Raw genomic sequence first — 6,341 nt, 5'->3', positions numbered from 1 at the left:
ATTAAGTATGGTCCCGGGACCAGCAGCATCAAGCCTCACTCCAGAGCTACTGAACTGGAATCTTCATTTTAATGAAATGTAGATGGTTTATGTGCATGGTTCATGTGCACATTTGATGTGTGAGAAGCAGTGGCCGAAAGGAGTGGATCTCAATCTTTTAAGTCACAGACTCATTTTAAAATCTCATGGGACTTATGAACACTCTTGTGAAAACACGCACGGAGAATTACACAAACTCTTTCACATGCAATATCAGGGTTCCCCTGAACACCAATCTATTGATGGCGAGGAAATCCTAAGAAAAACCTCCAGTCACAGTGTCAGAAGAGCTGCTGAGTTGTTATCCAGAAGAGTTGGGGAAGGATTCTTACAGGAGGCAGAGCTTAAGTTTTGAAATACGGGAGAGACTGAACAGGGAGAGGAGTCAAGAAGGGTGTTTCAGGTGGGAGAAATGCATGGGTAAATGGGTCCAGAAGAGAAAACAACAGATACCAATTTTTATACGGAGTAAGGTGAAGCTTAATGAGGAGATTGTAGATTGATAGCACGGTCTCCTTGCAGTTCATTATCACTGTTTGGACCTCCCCAAAATGAAACTGGACTGTGGGTTCAGTGGTTCTTCCACTTTGGGGGGAACCAGGAACCCTCTGACATATGGTTCTATGAAAGACCTCATTTCCAATGACCAGCTCTCCCTCTCACTCACTCTGCCCTGGCCACATAGCCTCCAGGCTTTTCCAGGAACTCCAGGAGTGCCTGGGGCACTCCGTATGCCTGGGTACTTCTTCCCCCAAAACCAAAAGGATCCTTTAAGGTCTTTATTCAAATGAGACTTCAGAAGAGAGGCTATTCCTGTAGAATAGGAGCACCACCCACATTCCCTTTCCCTGCTTAAAGCAGGAAGAATTTCTTCATTACCTGACATTATGTTATATTTACTTATAGATTCATTTATGGCCTGTTTCCTCTAATTTGTGGACATTCTTTGCTGTTGTATCTTGCATACCCAAAGTGGGGGCTGGCACATAGTAGGTACTCAATAAATACATATTGAATAAGTGACCCCTTGACTACAACCAGTGATGAATGTAAAAGCCACGTTCACAAACTCCATAGCTCCAGAAATAGTAACATATTAAACATTCCTGAAATATACTATACATATGCTGAGACTGAATTTTCAACCACTTTTCTTTAGTCTAGCTGAACAAGAAATACTAAACACATGGAACATTTTAAGTCCTGAAATTCAAACATATAAAAGTAAGGTTTACAAAAAATGTCTTTATAGTCCATGTACAATGCATAACTATTTCTCTTGTAGCAAAGCTGAAACACACTGGTGTGTACTCAGCTGGGGTTTTCCTCCAAAATGCCACATTCAGACTGAATTCTTGTGTGTATGTTCTCGATTATCCCCCCCCCAAGTTAGATTTAAGGAAAAATGTGAGAGAAACTGGAAGTTTAGAACATTTTGAACAAGAATGTTCTTATAGCTGGAGGATTCCCCTCCTTGCTACCCAAGTAGAATTGCACCAGTCCTGGAAATAAAGTTAACCTGTGCTAATTATTTGGCTGAACAGTTGCCAAAGGCTGAGGAATTTTCTAACCAGTGATTTCCCTGTAAATAAAGAACGTCAGGTCACATCGCGGTTAGGAGATTTCACTTTCGCCTAATCAAATGCAGCAGGAAATAGTATATATGAGATGGTGTGAGCATGCAGACTACAGGCCTAGCATACACTTCTGAGCAGGTTAGACAGTGAACCGCCAAATCCTAGGAGGACTCTTGGCATTTGAATTGGCTTTTGAACTCAGGCAGCACCAATTTTACTTGTGGATAAGGCCTTCAAATATAGTTGCATACTTGGTCTTGATTTTTGACTGGAAACCAGTGGCTAATAAATAACATTACCTAATATCAATATTTAAATAGCCTTCCAGGCTTAAAAAACCCTTTGACATTCATCTCATTCTTCCTCATCTTAGGTTGTTTGTCCATGTTGGGTAGGTGAGGCCCTTAGGATTGATTTACAGTTTGTCTCTTTCCAGAAGGGATTTAAGGCAACTTAAAAGGCTTTTGTGTATAGTGAGGAGTCATTCCTATTATATTCTTTGTGATGTGCTCTTTCTCCAGAGAGCTGTATGTCTCCCTTCTTAGATTCTTTCAAGTCTTTGCTTAAATGTTAGCTCCCCAGAGGCTTTGAACACATCCTGTACATCGGCCTTGCACCTCCACACATTCTGCATCCGCGGATTCAACTAACTATGGATTGAAAATATTCCCCCCCAAAAAAAAATTCCAGAAAGTTCCAAAAAGCAAAACTTGAATTTGCCACACACTGGCAACTATTTACATAGCATTTATATTGTATTAGTTATAACAAGTAATCCAGAGATGATTTAAAGTATACAGGAGGATGTATGTAGGTTATATGCAAATACTATGCTATTTTATATAAGGAACTTGAGCGTCCTGGGATTTTGTTATCTTTAGGTCATCCTGCAACCAATACCTAGGACTGACTGTATAAAATTTCACTCATGGTCCTTTTTATCTCTTTACCCCCCTTTATTCATAGCACTTACCATTCAACATATTGTATATTTATTTGTTTATTTTCTCCTCTACCCCACAACATTAGAATGTAAGCTCCATGAGGGCAAAAACTTTGTTTTATTCACAGCTGCATCCCAACAACTTGATCAGTGATTGGCACATAGTAGGGACTTAATGAATATTTGTCAAGTGAGTAAATGAACATGTTCTCAGAGCTTAGTACAGATACCTGGCACATGATAAATATTTTTGAATCAAAGAATGCTTTATTGAATGAACTAGAGCAAGGTGTGTAATTCATTCAAGGTCACGCAGACTGTGAAAACTTGGTTTGTATAGATTTCAATCCCTGCTAATTCTTTCTCCAATGCGTCTTCATTTGTATACCTGGTATCAAATCCAGACTGTTGCATTGTCAAAGTTTCTTTATTCATCCAATTTGGTACCTGCCAAAAAGAACATTATAGAACTATGACAGTGATTATAAGATGAGCAGGAAGTAAAATTTTGTCTGTTAATGTTCTGGACTAGTGAGAAACAAAATGAAAAAAGAGAGGGGAAGAGAGAGGTCTGCAATGATACCCCCATTTCTCCTACATGCATTTATGCACTTACATGGAAGGACAGGTACCCATATACCTCCCCCCAACACAGGCACCAAACATACTCTTACCCTGCAGGTACATAATGTCTTCACCATCTCTGCCTTTCTTGTGTCACCTTTCTTGTTTTACCCAGTGTCAGAAGTTCCTGTGCACAAAGGACAGACCATCTTCTGACGGGCTTATTGCAGGTCACTTCATTTGGACTCGCACGCAGAAAACCAGGAAATGTGCAGTGGGGGACATCCAGGACAGTCCTTACATTTACTTCACAGAGAACATTTTATAGGGATGTTTGAAAACCACATCTGACAATAATCTCCTGTTAGGGTCCCAAGGTCACTTAGGCTCAGGCTCAGGCCCCTTTGCTGCAGCTCACTCTGCTGAGGGACCAGACTCATCAGCACGCCTCTCCCACCTGGCACTGTGGATGCTCTGAAGCCCACTTGTTAGCCTTTGTCCTCAATGCTGTAGAAACAATGGTTGTGGTATTTTCCTCAAGGAGGATAATAGGTAGACGTGTGCCCTTGAGAGTGCTTTGAGCTGCCCGACTGCTGACTGAACTGGAGCAGGAGGGGAGGGGAGCCATTTCACACATTCATCATGAATTTATTGGGGGCCCACACTGTGCCAAGGAATTGGGCCAGTACCGTTGGCACTGCTCTCGGGCTGACTTAATGTTTCTCTCATCTTTCCAAACCTACTTGACTCAATATGAAAACTGTGTTCCAGAGGCCTTCATCTTCACCCCCCAGGGACATCTAGATGCTCCTGACTGTGGTCCAGTCACTTGTCTGAGCAGAAGGGCATGTTATGCAAATTAGGCACCCACACAAGAATCAGCACATGGCAACCCTATGCTTTGTACCTAAGCCCAGAAATGCCGTGAGATTTATCAAGTGAACACTGAATGCTGAGCTTTTTCAAAGGTAGCTGTCTCCTTTGTGGCCCTACATTAAAATCTCTGTTCCTAGAGTGGTCTAAGACTCCTTTTTGGTTTGTCAAGTCCTATCTTTAAACTGACCCTAATTGTGGATCTGTCTAGAAAGCAGAGATAACGATTGTGCACATTCATTCCATTATGCTGTAACTCTCAGGACCTGCTGCATAAATCTGCTTGATAGTGAATGCGACCTAACATTCTTATTGTTACGCAACATATACATGTTGAACACCAGAGTATAAGGCACTGTGACAGGTGCTCTAAAGGATGCAAAGAAGAATATGCTGCCTACACTTGGGCAGTTTATAATTGGTTGAGGTGATAAAGCAAGCAGACAAGTAACTATAATCCAAGGCACTATGTGATAAATGTCATCAGCTCCATGATATTTTACAAATGCCAAATAGGGACACATGTTCTGATATGTTATCTGACAATGGGACAACATGTATCTAAATTGAGACCATCTGGATTATCTAGGATGGATGGTCCAGTAATACTGCTATTTCACTGTACATTAGTGGTTTTAAAGTTTTTTCCTTTTTAAAAGGAATTGTAAGAAGGACCTTGGTGTATGTTATAGGCAAGAGTGCAGCTGTTCTGGTTGAGCTGTAGTGAGGAGCCCTTCCCCTCCTAGCCCTCTACCCTTTCACTAAGGAGTTTCTTGAAACTTCCTTCTGACTCTCATGGGCTCCAAGAAACACAGTTGAAACTATGGCAAGATGATGAATAAGTGGAGAGATTGCTTCTAGTTGGAGTGATCAGGGTGACCTGATGGAGGAGGTGACATTTGAAGTTAGTCTTAGTATAGGGTGATCATTGGACTTTGCATTGTATAGGGCTGAAGCATGCGGTCTAAGTGTACCTACACTAGGCACAGATCTTCACAACCTGGTAAATGGCCTCCATAGAGGGTGTCAGGGAGGCTCCAGCACTTGATCCCCTCCCAGGCACGTGGACTTCTCCCCCCACATTGCTGAATTTCATGGTGGTGAAGGATCTGAGGTTCATCTCTGGCTGCCTCTGACCTTCTCTCCCTTTCTCCTCCTCCTCCTCCTCCTCCTCTCTATCCCACTATAAGGAACTTTCTGCAGTACATGTGTCTGCTCAAAGGCCCAGCTTCTCTGGATATTTGTCCTTTGCCAGCAGTTACACTTACAGTGGATTCTAACATTTATTTCTTTAGCATTAGACCCCAGAAGCAGACACCCAGGTCACGGCAACAATGAGTGAACACTACTATCCTCAGAGAATGCTGTGCTTTCTTCCAAGGAGGCCAGGCTTGGGAGGGAGGACCCGCTCAGGAGCCATAGAACCAGTGAACTAGAACTCTGGTCCTTTAGCGTAGCTAATTCTGGCTAATCAAGGTTTTACAGCACCTTGGAGTATAGTTAACATTGATTGGGAAGTGGGCTGCCTACTCTGAGGTTCATGCTGTCTTGCAATACCCAAATATTAGGATTTTAGATGGAGGAATGAGCAAATCTCAGACACTATTCTCTTCCTTAATTGCTTTATTATCCCTTGTCAGGCTAAAGACCTAGTTAGCTATAAAAGAAAACAGGGTTTCCACAGAAAGATGAAAGTCATACCCAGACTTACAGATGTGTGAGGGCTGTGCAGAAAATTCAATCTGATTAAAAAGTATATCTGTTGAAGTTTTTTCTTTATTGTTTAAAGCAGTCTTAGGTTCACAGCAAAATCACGCAGAAAGTGCATAGCGTTTCCGTATACCTTCTGCTCCCACACTCATACAGCCTCCCCCCGTATCAACATCCTGCAGCAGAGTGGTACATTTATTACAGTCAATGAACCTGAATTGACACATCTCTACCAGCAGTCCACAGTTTGTGTTAGAGTTCACTCTTGGTGTTGTACATTCTGTGGGTATGGACAAATATATAATGACCTGAATCCACCAATATAGTATCATACAGAATAGTTTTACTGCCTTAAAAATCAACTGTACTTCACCTGTTCATCCATCCCTTCCCCCTTATTCCTGGCAACAACTGATCTTTTTACTCTCTCCATAGTTTTGCCTTTTTCAGAATGTTATATAGTTGGAATTGTACAGTATGTAGCCTTTTCAGATTGGCTTCTTTCACTTAGTAATATACATTTAAGTTTTCTCCATGTCTTTTCATGGCTTGATAGCTCATGTCCATTTAGCACTAAATAATATTCCATTGTCTGGATATTCCACAGTTTATCAATTCTCCTACTGAATACTTGT

This window comes from Kogia breviceps, chromosome 11 (genome assembly GCF_026419965.1).
Source record: "Kogia breviceps isolate mKogBre1 chromosome 11, mKogBre1 haplotype 1, whole genome shotgun sequence".
Taxonomy (NCBI): Eukaryota; Metazoa; Chordata; class Mammalia; order Artiodactyla; family Physeteridae; genus Kogia; species Kogia breviceps.
This window is presented reverse-complemented; position numbering follows the sequence as displayed.